The following is an 18,319-nucleotide window of genomic DNA, read 5'->3' on the forward strand; positions in this document are numbered from 1 at the left end:
TTCGTGGGTTGAAGTCTCCATCAACGTGGATGTACGATAGCACCACCTATCGGAACCACGCCAAAAACATCCGTGTCTCCAATTGCGTTTGCACACTCCAATCCCATCCGTTTACTTTCTTGCAAGTTGCATGCTTTACTTTCTGCTGCTCATATACTCTTTGCATGCTTCCTTGAATTGTATTTAGATTGCTTGACTTGTGCTAAGTTGCTAAAATCTGCCAAGAACTAAAATTGGGAAAAGGTTAAGTTTTTATTTGGTCAAGTAGTCTAATCACCCCCCTCTAGACATACTTTTGATGCTACAACATTACAAGTGTTATTTTTGCTGTGTAGTTTCCCACACTTATATTTTGTCTATGCTGCTTTGTCTTAAATAGATATGATTTGAACTGTCTCTATCTTGATTTGGCAACATAAACTAGAATGATATAGACCATACAGTGACCATACTACATAGATATATGTTTGTTTCATGTTGTTATCCTATCCACCTTACTACTGAACTGGTTTACTAAAATGAGTTTCAAATACAACATGGTAAACCTGTGATGTGTCTGTTTGTTTCTCTTTTAGAATGCGGATAAAATATTGGAGAAGAGTACCCCGTTATGCAATGGTAAAGAAAGTAATGCAGATAAGGTTCAAGATAGTGAGACATCCCTGTTGGTCTCCAAGAAAGCTGATAAAAACTATGAAGACATTGAGACAACCCAAAAGTCCTGTCTTGATGTAGTGTTCGAGTTACTGGCTACTACTGCTGACACCAGCTCTTCGAACTCGCTGCCTGAATCAGTTCGGCTTCTTGAGTCTCAACTTCGAGTTGAAAGACATCGATCAGATGTTATGTGACAGGAAGTCGAAGGACTGAGGAAGTCCCTGTAGAGTTCAGATGCATACTTTCTGGTGCAACAACAAGTGCTGGAGGATTTAAGCACCAAACAAGAGAAAGTTAATAAGCTTTCTAAGCATCTTGCCAGCATTATGGGTACCCAGGATATTGTTTCTTGAGCTCTTCGGAAGTGGTTTCAGTTCTGGACTTGTTTTGTTGCGGCGTTTATTTGTACTGGTCGCGAACTTTGACAACCAGTGTATGTGATATGCTACTTTGTTCCCTATATTTGCACTGGTGGTGAACTTTGATGCCCAATGGATGTAATATGTGTAATAGTCGTGATAACATAGTGTAAGTTGCTTGCTTATTTATTTCCTTGTTGTCTTTTTTATTTCTTTGCTTGTAGTTAGTGCAGTTCTTTTTCCGCGGTTTGCTAGTGGCCGCAATAACCTATTTTTAAAAACTAGGCCACAATAACCATGGGCTACATATTTATTGTAGTGACCCTGGGCCTCCTACGGGCCATAGAAACAATGGGCCTTCTATGGGCCGCAGAAACAATGGGCCTTCTACGGGCCGTAGAAACAATGGGCCTTCTATGGGCCGTAGAAACAATGGGCCTTCTACGGGCCGTATCATCAATTGGCCTTCTAGGGGCCAATAACAGACCGCATTATGGGCCGTAAACGGGCTAGAGTTGGAATCGTCCGTTCATGGGCCGACTATAATGGGTCGTCGTTAATTGGCCGTATTTGATGAGCTATGAAAACGGCCCAACAGATTAACGGGCCACAAACGGGCCGACTGGAACCACATGATGAATTTGGCCCACAAGCAGAAAGGTACAGTAACTGGCCGTAAGTAACCGAATGCTGGAAATGAGTCCAAGAATAAATGGGCCCTGAGAAGGCCGGAAGATAACATGGGCTGGAAACGGCCCAATGGAACAATGGGTCGTTAATGGGTACAAAGTGATACATTGTTCATTACGGGCCAGTTTCACCACAGGCCGTTAATGGGCCAAGAGTTACAAAGGGCCTCATACGGGCCGAAAGACGTCATGGGCCATACATGGGCTGGAAGTTAAAACAGGCTGGAATCATATTGGACGGCCCATATGATGCTACTGGGCCTAATTCGGATAGGCCTTAATGGGCCCTGGGTTAGCGGGTTGTAAATGGGCTATATGCGAACATGCCGTTAACAGCCTTTCTGTGGGCCGTCCCGCTACCTTTTGATCAAGTCAAACGGGCCGGCCTTTTCACAGGAATGGGCCTCTGTTCGGCTGTGCCACGTGTCGACGTATCATAGGCGCCTTCGGTCCAATGAGTGCATGACATATGTCCCAACGGTGAGCCGACACGTGGTTCCTCCGGCCAATGAGAAATTTACATGTGGAAAATCCCCATTGGTCGTGGTTGTTAGCGGGCGGATCCAAAACCGGACCCGATAGCTTAACGACGACCCGTTATAGTGGATGCCATGTGTCGGTCACCCTTGACGAAAGCACTTCCATGACGCGCAATTTATCATCATGGAAGTGGATACTTCCATGATGATAATTTTGGTAACGTCATGGAACACTTCTACGACAGCACAGGTATGACTATCTTGATTCTGTCATAAAATCGTCATGGATGTACATGCATGACAAAAAACATGACCTGCTGTGACAAACACGTATCATTACAGAAGTGCATTTTTTTGTAGTGCTAGTTTAAATATTTGAATCTCCTTTAATCCAGATATTTGTCTCATATAGCTATCACTCATGCTTATATAGGAGTATCTCTCTAGACCTATACACGTTCATCGTCTCTCGGGTATCTCTCGTGCTACTTGTATGTCGACAATGATCTTTTATCTTCGTAACACACTGATGGTACTCTCTCCCTCGAACTTCATCACTATATCTCTCTCTAAGTATATCTCGCTCCCTGCTATGTGTCTAACTATGATTCTCCATGTGAAATCTGTTTCTCTCACACGAACACAAACTTCGTCTCCCGGGGTCTCATTTCTCTCTACTATTCCCCTGTGTGCCACTCGCACACTCCCTCTCACACAGAGATGTCTTGCGCTCCTTATGTATGAGAAGCTACGACTGTTCCTCTTAAATATCTCTTTCTCACACACAAACACAAACTCTGTCTCCCAGGGTCTCATATCTCTCCACCATTCTCTTGTATGTCACTCACACACACTTTCTCTCCCTAGAGATATCTCGTGTTCCCTGATATGTCTCTCTAGCTATCACTCTCGTTGTGAAATATCTTTCTCTCTCGTAGACACAAAACTCCATCCCTCAGGATCTCATTACTCGCTGATATTTGTTTGTATGTGACTCACATGCACCCTCTCTCTATCTCTCTCACACCCACACACATAACTCAGCCTTCTGATCCACTCGAATCTTATCTCTGACACACACACACACACACACACACACACACTAGCTAGCATCTTTATCTTTCTATTTATCTGTTTCTCCATCAACCTTCTTGCTTGCCCTCACTCTTGCTTCCTATCACACACACTACATATGTTTCTATCTACATGCAGTCATGTGCCCTCTTTTTATCTTTCTCTCACACACACATAACTTCACCCTCTGAACCACTCGGCGGTCATCTCCAACACTCAAACTAGCTGATGTCCCTCTAGCTAGCATCTCTATCTCTCTATCTATCTGTAGTTTCTCCATCAACATTTGTTTCTCACACGCACTCTTGCTTCCTATCACGCACACTATGTCTATCTCTCCATACATACATCTATAGGTTGGTCTATTTTGCACAATCGTTGTGTCTAGCTCCCTCTGCTCGCCATAGATGCATGCTCCAGCCCATGCCACTATCTCTTAAAGAAAAAAACACATGCTCAATTATTAGGCCTTCTTCCTTGCACTCTCACATGCATGCATATTGTCATACCGATCCGTCTCTCCCATGTCGTTGATCTTATGACTTATGTCTTCTTTCTTTTTTCTCGATCATGCACGCGCGCACACACACACACACATCCCACGTATACATGTATACCTCTCGCACATGCACATTCAAGGTCTCCTATGTCTCCATACGTAGTTAATTACCCTCAGCCCTAACCCCACATCGAATCATTCTCTTCTTGTGTGCACACTTCCGCCTGGATGGGTAAAACACACACTCACACTTAACAATCTCCTTCTATCTACCCCTCCCCCTCTCTCACTCTTCCCCTATATCCCTGAAACCAATAAGACCACCCCTTCATTTAATTCCCGCCTACATGCACCATCGATATATAGTAGTCTTCCTCAGTGTCTCTCGAACAAACATGTTCTCTCGATGTCGACTCCTCTCATGCGCACACGCCTTCTCTTCCCTGTCTACGGGCCTTTTCTCTCTCGCACCCCCTCATTGGTGGCCTCTGCCATACACATCACGTCTCTACGATGAAGCCATGCACACTTAAATTACTTTCGCCACTAAAGACTCCACTTCAGACACACGCACACACACACACACACGTACCCCCCCACAGACACTAAGACTCCATCTCACACACACATGCTCTAGGCGGAGCATTTGTTCCTACCACCCTTCGTCCAACCTTACCCGTATGATAAACAATCACCTTAATTTACTTGTATAACATGGACAAATTCCACTTTACTTTAGTAGTTAGCAAACTTCTAATAATTATATAACGCAAATCACGAGCAGGAAGTGACATTTTTTTACACAACCACGTTAACTTGGCCACGTAATGACTAGCTAAAGTGTAATACTGTTATACTTATATCCTGATGCAAAAGGTTGAGTACATGTCCGAAGAGTAGAGTCGCACACACACACTCTTTCTCTCAGAATCTCACACACACAAGTTATGTGACGCCCCCTTAAGCAGACCCGTATGTTACAATTTTTGCACCCGCGGGTACACTTGATGGTGCGCATTTATTTGAGCCGGATGGTGAACCCAAACAGTAGTTGCATTCATGCCCCTCCCGCCGCCTCTTCTCTGGTCGCCGTCTCCCGATAGCCATGGCCCGACTGAAGGTAACGACATACGCCATACTCCCGTTGGAGCGATGCTTTAATCTGGAGGCGGCACGAAGCCGGATCGCAGCCGCCCTGCCTCCGGAGTTCGGACTAGCCGGAGCCGAATGAGGAGGCGTTGGAGGCGGAGTAGCACGCGGAGCCAGAACAGGAGGACGACGACGGGGGTGAAGCGGAGCTGGAGGAGGATGATGATTTCCATTATACCCAGTCTTAAAGGGCTTTGGGTTTCATGCCACATTTATTTCATAGAGATAAGAGAAAGTAATTTTTAGTGGTCATGCATGCATCTTCTTGTGCTAGCACTCCTATATAATGGTTGACCGGTCACTTCCCGCAAACATGCGCATGCGATGGAAGAGGAAGGAGAAGGGAAGTGGGCTGTGGAGTAGTACGCCAGTTGCAACATGAGCTCCAAGGAACGTTCGTGCCAAACAATGCATAGTTGTACAGTATAGTCCAGCGGAGTATGAATCGGCCTTTAGGTTGTGTGTGGATGACATGGCTGCAACATGCAGGCTGCAGTTTGACAGCCTACCGCTCCGCTTCGCACGGTTTGTTCATGCAAGATTTGCATGCATGCATGTCACACACGTACTTGTCGAAGGCGTGCTCGAAAAAGGGCGACCAGGTCCACTAGTCCGCGTTGGTCCATGCGCCCGGAAAACAACTAACCCCAGTCGTTGTAAATGTCGTGCATGCTTTAATTCCGGGCTAGTGGATGGACGCGAACGTGCCATACAATGAACCGCCCACCAGCTCCCTAATCTCTATCTCTACTCTTATACTAATAATAATCTATCTATATATCTATCTCTATCTCTCTTCTACTACTTCTACTACTCTACTATTATAAAAAAACAAAGTTGGTGATGATGGTGTGCCTGCCATCCTACAATATAGGCCATCCGATTTATATCTGACGGGTAGAAAGAAAACTATGGCAATTTTGCAAAAAGATACCCACACCCCTCTCCACATTTGCAAATAAGGAATTCCCTTGTTCATCCTTTTCTCTCACAAGATAAACTACTCATACAAATGCATCTTGATGTTACATGCAATGCACAAGGATGTTTCTTTGGACCTTGGGGGTCTCTCCAGCGCGGCGTGGCCGTAGTGGCAAGTTTACACCCCTTGAGATGCCGACGTTGAGGGGCACTCGGATTTTGGCCGATGAGCAGGTAAGTGATGAGTTTGATCATGTAGTAAATGCATTCTAAAGACTACTTCCGTGTCCATTTCCTAATTCCCCCTCTGCCCACTATTTCACAGGTAACGCTTCATGCCAGTGGAGATTGGCTTGCATATGTACGGGAGGGTACCAACATCAATTTGCACAACATTTACAATGGTGACACCGTTATTGTAGAACCTTTGTCCAACATTGGGATCAGCCATGCAACGGGCCACCGCCTGAATTGGTACGATGGAACCACCGTGAGATTGAAGAAGATAGCAATCCCGGAAGCCCCGATAAGATCGTTCCATCTATGAAGAACACGTGGGACTGGAACTACAAGACGGACATGTACCCAGGAGTGGACGTACGAACCTGAGTAATGTTGCATAGTATGTGAAGTAGAAAGGCATAAATAGTATGAACATGCATGGCATGTATGCATTTGTCTCTTACTACCACTAAATGTTGTATGTGCAATGCACGGTGATGTTATGATGTACGTGCCTAAGTACTTTACTACTACTATATTAATTGGAGGCACATATTAGGTTATTTGTTTACATGTATGCCCCGAGACCTTCCAACTAGACGTGTCTTTCTCTCCGGGTCGCACTTTGCCTCGTTCATACCACTAGTACTACTACGTGTGGTCTCCGACCTAGAAGTTGAAGAAGTGGAGACGCTCTACCACGCTGTTCATGTCCGACTCCTTTCGCTGACGTGTGGGACATCCAGCACGTGCCATGTTTGGCACTCCTTCGTCGTAAGAGTTGAAACGCTAGCATTCATCAAAAATAAAAAATAAATATAAATCAGCAGTGATACTATACCACCCGATTTCCTTGTTCCTCGATATTGAAAAGAATACTTCCTTTCACCGACATCTGGGACATCAACCATCCTGGTCCACTTGCCATGCACGCAGAACTCCAAACGAGAGTCACCCCGGTCGTCGCGCCAGAGTAATAATGACTAATGAGCCATCAAATCACAGGCCCAACCTTTCCCACTGTGAAGTTGCTTGGACGAAGGAACCATCATGACTTTGTTGAATTCCACTTCTTGAAGAAAACTACTATACCAACAGTACTGCTAGATGTAGTAGTACAGTACTCCAGCAGAGGCCTCCTTTGGCTCATAGGGTAGGAATTTTATAGGAATATGAAAATCATAGGAAGTGAGATGACATGCATCTCAATTCCTATAGAGAAAGAGATGCCATTTGATGCATAGGATAGGAATTTTTCCATTGAGTCTAGGCTAATGTACTGGCAATTAGCTCTAAAAACTACAGTAGTAACTAGTACTGGTACATGCTCGTAATTAATTAAACAAACGTACGGGGGACACAGACACACACACTAACTACTAGTACTACTACTTCTCACATGCTGGCCAGACGTCGTCGTTCTCCTTCCCGGCTTTGTCAGCGACACCCCACCATGCCTGGATCTCCGCCGACCTCTCCGCAGTAGCGCATGCGTCCTCTTCTTTCTTGCGGCGGCGGGCCTCTCTTTTCTTGAGTGCTTTCTGCCTTTTCCGCTCCCTCTATGCGGCTTTGGCCGCCTCTTGCACTACAAAAAAAATACACTTCCGTGATGATACGTGTTTGTCACAGTAGGTCATGTTTTCTGTCATGCATGTACATCCATGACGATTTTATGATAGAATCAAGATAGTCATACCTGTGCTGTCGTAGAAGTGTTCCATGACGTTACCAAAATTATCATCACAAAAGTATCCACTTCCATGATGATAAATCGCGCGTCATGGAAGTGCTTTCGTCAAGGGTGGCCAACACATGGCATCCACCGTAACGGGCCGCCGTTAAGCTATCGGGTCCGGTTTTGGATCCGATAACCCACTAACAGCCACGACTAATGGGGATTTTCCACGTGTAAATTTCTCATTGGCCGGAGGAACCACGTGTCGGCTCACTGTTGGGACATATAATTCCAGCCCATTTTAACTTCAGGCCCATGTATGGCCCATGACATCTTTTGGCCCATATGAGGCCCTTTATAACTCTTGGCCCATTAACGGCCCGTGGCAAAACTGTCTCGTAATGAACAGTGTATCACTTTATACCCATTAACGGCCTGTGGTGAAACTGACCCGTAATGAACAGTGTATCACTTTATACTCATTAACGACCCGTTATTCCGTTGGGCCATTTCCAGCCCATGTTATCTTAGGCCTTCTCAGGGCCCATTTATTCTTGGGCTCATTTCCAGCATTCGTTTACTTACGGCCTGTTACTGTCATTTTCTGTTTGTGGGCCAAATTCAGCCCGTGGTTACAGTTGGCCCTTTTGTGACCCGTTAATACGTTGGGCCGTTTTCATAGCGTCATCAAATACGGCCGATTAACGACAGCCCATTATGGTCGGCCCATGAACGGACGATTCCAACTTTAGCCCATTTACGGCCATAATGCGGTCTATTATTGGCCCATGTTTGGCCAACTGATCATACGGCCCGTAGAAGGCCCATTGATGATACGGCCCGTAGAAGGCCCATTGTGTCTACGACCGTATAAGGCCCATTGTTTCTATGCCCCGTAGAAGGCCCATTGTTTCTATGGCCCTTAGAAGGCTCACTGTTTCTACGGCCCATAGGAGGGCCATGGTAACTACAGTAAATATGTAGCCCATGGTTATTGTGGCCTAGTTTTAAAAAATAGGTTATTACAGCCACTAGCAAACCGCGGAAAAAGAACTGCACTGACTACAAGCAAATAAATAATCAAGACAATAAGAAAATAAATAAGCAAGCAACTTATGCTAGGCTATCACGGCTATTACACATATTACATCCACTCGGCATCAAAGTTCGCCACCAGTGCAAATATAGGGAACAAAGCAGCATATAAACATCGCAGCAAAACAAGTCCAGAACTGAAACTACTTCAGAAGAGCTCAAGAAACAATATCCTGGGTACCCATAATGCTGGCAAGATGCTTAGCAAATTATTAACTTTCTCTTGTTTGGCGCTTAAATCCTCCAGCACTTGTTGTTGCATGTGACACCCCAAAAAAATTTGGCCTTGTTTTATTAAATTAAAATTTTGCCAGGAATTAAAACTTTGGATTTCTGAGCTCCATTTTGATTTTTGACTCATTTCCTTCCCTGTTATGATGAGTTTTTCCCAAAGAAAAAACTTTTCAAAAATGTTGTTGGACTTGTTTAACCTCTCAAGAAAAACTTTCCTTTTATCAGTATAACTAATTAACTAACTTAATTGCTTGATCTTTACTTTCTTGAAAATAGTTTTTTTCAAGGTTAAATGGCCATATTTGAACTACAACCATTTGATAAATTCACTTAAAATTCCCATAAAGATTTGGAGATGTCATGTGATGTTTTTAAATCACTATTATGCAAAAATATATTTCATTCATAAAATATTTTGAGCCCTGCACTCAATTTTTCTTCTCTGGTCCAGAGTGCATTTTGCACTACAACCTATTTAAATATTTCTTTAAAACTTCTACCAAAATTAAGGGAGGTCAGTAGGAGCCTATTGTTTCTCTTTGTGCAAAAACCTATTTATGTTCTTTGAAAAATTTGAGTGGATCAACCTCATTTCCATTCTGGTCCAATTTGAGGATTTGTACAGCAACCACCATTTTAGTTGCTCCTATACCCTTGATTATTTCTCCTACTTGTAGTCCCCCATGTTAAACCCTTAAGTCCAAGAGCATGCACCTTTTGGATCATTTTTGGTTCATGAAATAATGTCATTTATTTCCTGTCCAGAATTGAAGTTTTGTAAAGATTGCACTAGCAAGTTTCCCCTTTTGTCCAAATAACCATACCACCCTCTTATTCTTCTAAAGAGACCCCCATCTGGAGTTTTTGGCCACTCCAAGACATGCCTAGGTGCCATTGGCATTTTATCAAACACCTGGAGAGCATGATCAGTTTTGACATGAGTTTTGGCATTGCACTGTAAACTTACACCTTTGATCAAACCAGCATGTCCACTAGACTCCCCGTTCCTCCTAACCTAGGTCTGTTAATTGCCAGTCTCAACCAAGCTCTGTAGCATGCTCTGGCATTTTGTCGAGCACACCCAGTGCGTGCACTGGACGCGCCCAGAGCGCGCGTATTGCAGCCGCGCGCCCGAGCCGACACGCTGGCCCCCACGGCTTTGGCCCGCTCTGCAGCACCACGCCACGCGCTCCCCTCCTCGCAGCAACGCGCCAAGCAGCCCCCGCCGCGCCCGGCAGGCCAAGAGCTAGCCGCCGCCGCCGCCCGACAGCCCCTGCTCCGTTCAGCACCTCCCAAGCCACCCCGGCTCGCCACCTGGCCCCGGCACAGCCCGAGCTCATCCACACGGGTGTCCGCTAGCGTTCGTCGCCGCCACGTCGCCCTAGCTACAGAGAGGCGGTTCGCCGGAGCGCTTATCCCCACCGCCGCGGAACCGACCTCGGCGTGCTATAAATGGACACCCCGAGCCCCTCTGAGCACGCACGCGAACTCATGCTACCCCCATGGCGCTCCCCTGCCTCGCATTCGACCCGGGGAGGTCTTCTTCATCATCTCCGGCAACTCCTGCCGCCGCCACCACCCTGGCCAATCCGGCACCTCCAGCACCTCCCCCTCTCCGTTCTCTCCACCAAGAACTTCCTCATTCCCCTGTGAACCCAACCCCCTACTTAATTTTGATCGGGAGTCGTCGCCGCCAACAAATCACTTTGCCACCGAAGCTTCCCTCCGCCGCGGAGCTCGCCGCCGGTGATTTACTCCTTCCCCAGCAACCCTACAACCATCGGGAGAACCGCCCCAGCCGTGCGGATCCATCCCCACCCTCGGGGGCCCGCGAGGAGCAGCCAAACGCCGGCGACGATCGCCGGAGCCCCGCTCTGCTCGGGCAGAGGAGGGAGACGACGCGCGGCTACTGGTCAAACCTGACCAGTGGGCCAGGCGGGCCCACTGTCGGTGACCCAGCTCCGCCTCCACGCGTTTAAGTGGAAACGTAAAGACCCTAAGTACTTCTCCCGTTTTCGAAGACGTATTCTGCCGAAACGTTTTCTTTTTCTATTTTATTTTAAAAACAGATTTTGACCAAATCTTTGACTGGCTATAACTTTTTAAATATAACTCCAAATGAGTTGATTCTTTTTCCTACCTTCCTCAAATTTGGTCTAGTTTATCTTAAGATTTATTTGAAAATTTTTCAAACAACTTTTTGGTTCTGTTTTTGAAATATGTGTTAATTCAAATATATTTTTAAATAGGATTTTGGGAGAGAGAAGAAGCTTTCAAAAGTTTTGGAGAGCACCTCACCCCTCCACAACATTGAAGGCAAGCATTCTGAATCCCGGCATAATATTTTTGGTGTGATCATTGATGCATTTATAACACCACCGCATTTCGAAGGACTTGTTATTTCATGTGATATGATCATATGCCTGGGTGCATGTTATTGATTTCCATGCTGTTGGAAACGAACACACTTGTGATGATAATCACCCTCATATGCCTTGAATGCATACCGGCAGAAAACCGGGAAAACCTCTGCCTTGGGTAGGTATGAGTTTGTCGCCGGTCTCCGTCGGGACGGTTATGTCTGATATGGCATGGCAAGGTGATATGAGCGGTGACCCTGTTGGATGGATTATATTTGTTATACTAATCATGCAGGGAATACTTTAACCTCCTGAGTCGACCGTAGATCGAGTCTTGTTCCAGTAACCCCCATACTTGTTTCGTGCTACCACTCGTCTCTACAGCAAGTAGAGTACGGTTCAGTAAGTTGTCAACCTCTTTCTAGCACACACCGTACAGAGAGGCCATGGTGGAAGATACTGGTTGTAACTGGTAGGCAGGCCACCTGGTCCGGGAGCATGGGTGTTTCCGGTTGGGACCGAGAGGGGAGGCCACCCCTTAGAACGCGCGATATAAATTTGATCCCATGCTACGCGAGGTTGTAGCCTCCCCACTTAGAGTTTGCTTAACAGGTGTCGTGGGTGATTCCAGACACGTGTGTGATAAGCTGGTGTGTGCAAGTTAGGTATGTTTTCAACAAAAAGACCGTAGATGGAATTAGTCCTGATGGACTAAAGAAATCCGTTACTCGTGGGTAAAGAGTACACCCTCTGCAGAGAATAAACCTATTCGAATAGCCGTGTCCATGGTTAAGGATTACAGTCTGGGATGGGTCAAGTATCGGTCTTAGTGTCGGTCTTCGGAGGTGAAACTGTTAACCAGAAAATGGAATTACTACCCGTGACTTGTGATATCTATGATGATTATTATTATTGTTGACTAACCCGTGATATTATTGTTATTACCGAATATCTCTGGGATGGTTCTACCTTCGGGATATTCATTATGATTGTTTCTTTTAAAGCCCTTTATGTGGTATCGCTCAGACGCCCGACTGTGGCATTTCTTTTAAAGCCCTTTATGTGGCGTCGCTCAGACGCCCGACTGTGGCATTTCTTTTAAAGCCCTTTATGTGGCGTCGCTCAGATGCCCGACTGTGGCATTTCTTTTAAAGCCCTTTATGTGGCGTCGCTCAGACGCCCGACTGTGGCATTTCTTTTAAAGCCCTTTATGTGGCGTCGCTCAGACGCCCGACTGTGGCATTACTTGATTATTTGTTTCATAAGTTTTTATACTACCATGTTATTGCAATTTTATAAATAACTTGCTTGCACGCATTAGAGTTTCATTTATCTATTGTGACTGACGTCATGAGCATAAAATATTTTCAGCACATCATTGTTATATTATACCTGTGTTCATAATGTTTGCGAGTACATTCAAAGTACTCACTGGCTTGTCCCTGGCTATTGTCTTGGCCAGATTATCTTGCACGGAGAAGAGCGACGCGATGCCAGCCCCGGAACCCACTCACTGGAGATAGCAGCCTCGCGAAGATAGGAATTAACCTGGTCAGCTGTTCCCATGGGAAATGGAGTCCCATAGACACTGATGTTTCACAACCCGCTTCCGCCATCAACCACTAGAAACCTTTTGTTGTACTCACAGGCCAGAATGGTCTTGTACTACATAATTTGTTTTCTGCTTGGAATTTCTGTATCAAGTTGGAGCCTCATCAGCTAACAGTAATCCTGGGGCTGATGAGCACGACGGTCTTTTCTGGAAATTATTACCCGGAAAACCCGGTCGCGACAGGCTCGGTATCAGAGCCAGGCTGACCATTGGCTAATCCTATCCTAGCCAGGTCAATAAACTTAGGCAAACCAACCCACTAGACCATGGCCAAACACCAGCCAAGCTTCTCGTGCAAGATAGCCACACAGTGACCCAACACCTTTTGGCAGTCGGTGCCCAACCTATCAACCTAACCTGTCACTCATGTGCCAGTGACCGGCCCCTAAATAGTCCTTTCTCGCAAGCGTTCGAAGGAAGATTCCGTCCCCTTTTCCCTATAAAAAGGGCGCGCTAGCCTCAACCCAGCACAGCACAGCCGCTACCCCCAAACCGAGCCACAATGCCTGGCCCTGTCGTGCACAACGAAACCACAGCAACCAACCTTGGAGGTTTTGTGACCATCCTCGCAAACCTCACCCGTCGTGCCTACGCGTTAGAGGAGCCACCAGAATATGTTGTGTATCAAGGACCCATGAGCGGTGAAGACCGCCAATTCTGGGCCACTGTGCACATTTACGGTAGGAGTCTAGCACCCGAGCGCCCCTACCGGTTCACTGGAAGAACAACTTCCTTTGAGCAACAAGCCATCCAGCTAGCCGCTCGAGAGGCTATAGTTCATCTCAGGCACTTGTCGCCCAGAGTTAACTGTCGCTCGTTCCACTACTATCCCAGACGTGAAGGGTATGGTAGACCATCCCAAGTCGCCAATGGAGACCACGAGACGGACCCCGCATTGTTGCACCTAGTGCGCTATGTAAGTGCACTAGAGGCACTGTTCGACCAGATCACCATTGATCTAATAGCAGCTCGTGGAGAGCTGGTTCGTCGAGCCCCGGCGAGAGAAGAAAACGAGCCCAACACCGACAACCCAGTCGTGCTGTTTGGACAACCGATCGAGACCCCGAGATCTGCCCCGGCCATCGGCCAAGGTGCTGCGATAACCCCAGAAGTGCTTCGTCGCATTTTGGGAGCACACTCCAACGGGGTTGTGGCCAACAATCCCCGCGATGGTCATCATCACTACCCCGACCCTGCAGTTCCTCCGCCATCTTCGACTAATCCCGGCAGAGAGACACGTGGAGAAGCCTCGGCATCCACCAGGCACGCCCGTTTAGACATAAACTAAGTAGACTAAGCACTATGAGTAGCACCAAGTTTCAATGTATCATCGCTTTGTAATCATGCGACCACATATATTAACGCAGCCTATCTTTGTGCCTCTGTTTTAATAATAGCCTTGCATGTTTGGTCAGCGCATAGCTGCATATTCTTCCGAGCACAACTACCAAAACCAACCCGACGACAACCACAGTAACACGTCTCTTTATGAGATATGTGTATCTCTGACACTGACCCGACCTTTGGAGCTAAGCTGGCAAATTTATTACCTTTCACCACGGTAAAACGATCCGGCTCCATTGCTATATAAAGGCCACCTTGTGACCTTACCCAGCAACCCTCACTTTGCGCACAACACTCACGCTTCTTCCTGTCATGCCAAACCCCAGCATTCATCTGAGAACCCCAGATGCAACCCCAGGTAGCTTTGTCAAGTTATTGTGGGATTTTACCCGCAGTACCATGGGTTCTACCCAGCCACCCCAGTACGAGCTGTTCAAATCAAGGATCACCCCATCCACCTCGGAATATTGGGCAGCAGTACACATTCCTCCTGTAGACCCCAACCAAGATCCAATAGAAGTTTCCTTCGTGGGGAAATCTATGCCAACCCCACACTTGGCCATAGAAGCTGCTGCGAAAGAAGCGATTGCTCGTCTTCGATCCGCAGTACCCTATGCCCGCGAATGAGGATATTATTACTTCCCAAGTCGTGCAGCACCCGGAGAAATAACGTCTTTTCCTGGTGGGCGGATTGAGAGAGACCCAGTTCTGGCCAACCCTATCCAGTACATCATTGCTCAAGAGCATTTAAACCAGCAAGTGATGGATTATCTCCAGAGCCTCGCAGATTTAAATCCTCAGATTGCCATCGGCAGACCACTGAGACCCGACCCGGAGAGACGCATTCATCGACTGGTCAATCCACTTCCTCCAATAGAAGAGGAGTGTATTCCTTTACCAGAGACATTTTTTCAGTACCCCGTCCAGTTACCGTTTTCATTTTAGATGTCACTATTGTATTTGTTCCTTGCAGCATTTATTTATGTATGTGACTTGTGCGTGATACCCTGAGTTTGTACGGAAAGTTAATTATTTGGCTTCTGCTAATGTGTGTAGTTTTTGTTGTGGTTTATGCTCCTTTAAATTAACTGTTTTTCCCTCGCGAAACCCTGGAGTGAGATTTCTTTTCCCTGAGTTGCTACATCTACACTTTCTCACGACGTGGATTATTTAATTTCACTCAGCACCACGCGCAGGCTCACAACCATAATCATTCGGACACATACACTGTTTGCAAAATTTTGCAACGGTGTTACATCCAGCTAATCACCCCCTAACAACAGTTAGCACCCGACGCACTCCATCTACTCTTCATGATCACCACCACCGCGGAGAGCCAACACCCGAGCCGCAGCATCGCGATATTCGTCGAAGATCATCGCGCACAGGAGCACAGAGAGCCCCAGCAGCGTCGCCAGCCCTCCGCATATCAGGATCACAAACCAGTCCGGCATCGCCTCCGCCATTAGAGCCTCGACCGAGCTTCTGTAAGCAGTAACGGAAAAATAAGGAGGAGGAGAAGTGAGGCCAGGTGTAAGGAGGAAGAGAGAGGCACCCCGGCCGTTTTTATAGCTCGAGCTCGGTGTACGGTGGGCGAAGTCCACCAACGCCGCTCGTCGCCGATCGCCGGTGTTCGGAGTCGAATCCACGAGCAGTGCCGATAGCGCACTGGCCCGCTAGGTGAGTGCACGCTGCACCAGCAGCTAGCACGCCGCGCACTACCACGGTACGGCCTAGATGCCCTACACACTAGGCGTCGCCGGTGGAGAAAGCGCGCGGGAGAGAGGAGGAAGAAAGGTCCAGAGGGAGAAGAAGAAGAGGCTGGCAGTGGGCCCCGGGTCCACCTGTCGGCCAGAGAGAGCACTGTGCTCTCGGGTACGACCAGCGTATATTTAAATTTAGAAGATTATTCTAAATTTTTATCCTGCGTAGAAATCACCCGATTTTGTTCCGAACCGTAGACTTTTCCACGCAGCACCAGTATTCACACTGTGGTTTTTCACCACTTATTGCCCTCTCACTGTAGCCACATCTTTATTGCGTATATTATTTTCTTAGCACCACTTTTAGCAAATCTCGAGGACGAGATTTTTCTTAAGGGGGATAGTATCTGTGACACGCCAAAAAAATTTGGCCTTGTTTTATTAAATTAAAATTTTGCCAGGAATTAAAACTTTGGATTTCTGAGCTCCATTTTGATTTTTGACTCATTTCCTTCCCTGTTATGATGAGTTTTTCCCAAAGAAAAAACTTTTCAAAAATGTTGTTGGACTTGTTTAACCTCTCAAGAAAAACTTTCCTTTTATCAGTATAACTAATTAACTAACTTAATTGCTTGACCTTTACTTTCTTGAAAATAGTTTTTTTTCAAGGTTAAATGGCCATATTTGAACTACAACCATTTGATAAATTCACTTAAAATTCCCATAAAGATTTGGAGATGTCATGTGATGTTTTTAAATCACTATTATGCAAAAATATATTTCATTCATAAAATATTTTGAGCCCTGCACTCAATTTTTCTTCTCTGGTCCAGAGTGCATTTTGCACTACAACCTATTTAAATATTTCTTTAAAACTTCTACGAAAATTAAGGGAGGTCAGTAGGAGCCTATTGTTTCTCTTTGTGCAAAAACCTATTTATGTTCTTTGAAAAATTTGAGTGGATCAACCTCATTTCCATTCTGGTCCAATTTGAGGATTTGTACAGCAACCACCATTTTAGTTGCTCCTATACCCTTGATTATTTCTCCTACTTGTAGTCCCCCATGTTAAACCCTTAAGTCCAAGAGCATGCACCTTTTGGATCATTTTTGGTTCATGAAATAATGTCATTTATTTCCTGTCCAGAATTGAAGTTTTGTAAAGATTGCACTAGCAAGTTTCCCCTTTTGTCCAAATAACCACACCACCCTCTTATTCTTCTAAAGAGACCCCCATCTGGAGTTTTTGGCCACTCCAAGACATGCCTAGGTGCCATTGGCATTTTATCAAACACCTGGAGAGCATGATCAGTTTTGACATGAGTTTTGGCATTGCATTGTAAACTTACACCTTTGATCAAACCAGCATGTCCACTAGACTCCCCGTTCCTCCTAACCTAGGTCTGTTAATTGCCAGTCTCAACCAAGCTCTGTAGCATGCTCTGTCATTTTGTCGAGCACACCCAGTGCGTGCACTGGACGCGCCCAGAGCGCGCGTATTGCAGCCGCGCGCCCGAGCCGACACGCTGGCCCCCACGGCTTTGGCCCGCTCTGCAGCACCACGCCACGCGCTCCCCTCCTCGCAGCAATGCGCCAAGAAGCCCCCGCCGCGCCCGGCAGGCCAAGAGCTAGCCGCCGCCGCCGCCCGACAGCCCCTGCTCCGTTCAGCACCGCCCAAGCCACCCCGGCTCGCCACCTGGCCCCGGCACAGCCCGAGCTCATCCACACGGGTGTCCGCTAGCGTTCGTCGCCGCCACGTCGCCCTAGCTACAGAGAGGCGGTTCGCCGGAGAGCTTATCCCCACCGCCGCGGAACCGACCTCGGCGTGCTATAAATGGACACCCCGAGCCCCTCTGAGCACGCACGCGAACTCATGCTACCCCCATGGCGCTCCCCTGCCTCGCATTCGACCCAGGGAGGTCTTCTTCATCATCTCCGGCAACTCCTGCCGCCGCCACCACCCTGGCCAATCCGGCACCTCCAGCACCTCCCCCTCTCCGTTCTCTCCACCAAGAACTTCCTCATTCCCCTGTGAACCCAACCCCCTACTTAATTTTGATCGGGAGTCGTCGCCGCCAACAAATCACTTTGCCATCGAAGCTTCCCTCCGCCGCGGAGCTCGCCGCCGGTGATTTACTCCTTCCCCAGCAACCCTACAACCACCGGGAGAACCGCCCCAGCCGTGCGGATCCATCCCCACCCTCGGGGGACCGCGAGGAGCAGCCAAACGCCGGCGACGATCGCCGG

The sequence above is a fragment of the Triticum dicoccoides genome, chromosome 7B (assembly GCF_002162155.2).
Source record: "Triticum dicoccoides isolate Atlit2015 ecotype Zavitan chromosome 7B, WEW_v2.0, whole genome shotgun sequence".
Classification (NCBI taxonomy): domain Eukaryota; kingdom Viridiplantae; phylum Streptophyta; class Magnoliopsida; order Poales; family Poaceae; genus Triticum; species Triticum dicoccoides.